This window comes from Arachis duranensis, chromosome 3 (genome assembly GCF_000817695.3).
Source record: "Arachis duranensis cultivar V14167 chromosome 3, aradu.V14167.gnm2.J7QH, whole genome shotgun sequence".
NCBI lineage: Eukaryota > Viridiplantae > Streptophyta > Magnoliopsida > Fabales > Fabaceae > Arachis > Arachis duranensis.
This window is the reverse complement of record NC_029774.3, coordinates 45225877-45226414: the sequence shown is the minus strand read 5'-3', so window position 1 is coordinate 45226414 and position 538 is coordinate 45225877.

Genomic DNA, 538 nt, shown 5'->3' with positions numbered 1-538 from the left:
TTTAATTATATTGATGTGGTGACAACACTTTTTGTTTTCTGAATGAATGCTTGAACAGTGCATATTTTTGATCTTGTTGTTTATGAATGTTAAAACTGTTGGCTCTTGAAAGAATGATGAACAAAGAGAAATGTTATTGATAATCTGAAAAATCATAAAACTGATTCTTGAAGCAAGAAAAAGCAATGAAAAACAAAAAGCTTGCGGAAAAAAAAAGAAGAAAAAAATGGCGAAAAAAAATAGAAAGAAAGAAAGAAAAAGCAAGCAGAAAAAGCCAATAGCCCTTAAAACCAAAAGGCAAGGGTAAAAAGGATCCAAGGCATTGAGCATCAGTGGATAGGAGGGCCCAAGGAATTAAAATCCAGGCCTAAGCGGCTAAATCAAGCTGTCCCTAACCATGTGCTTGTGGCATGTAGGTCCAAGTGAAAAGCTTGAGACTGAGTGGTTAAAGTCATGATCCAAAGCAAAAAGAGTGTGCTTAAGAGCTCTAGACACCTCTAACTGGGGACTCTAGCAAAGCTGAGTCACAATCTGAAAA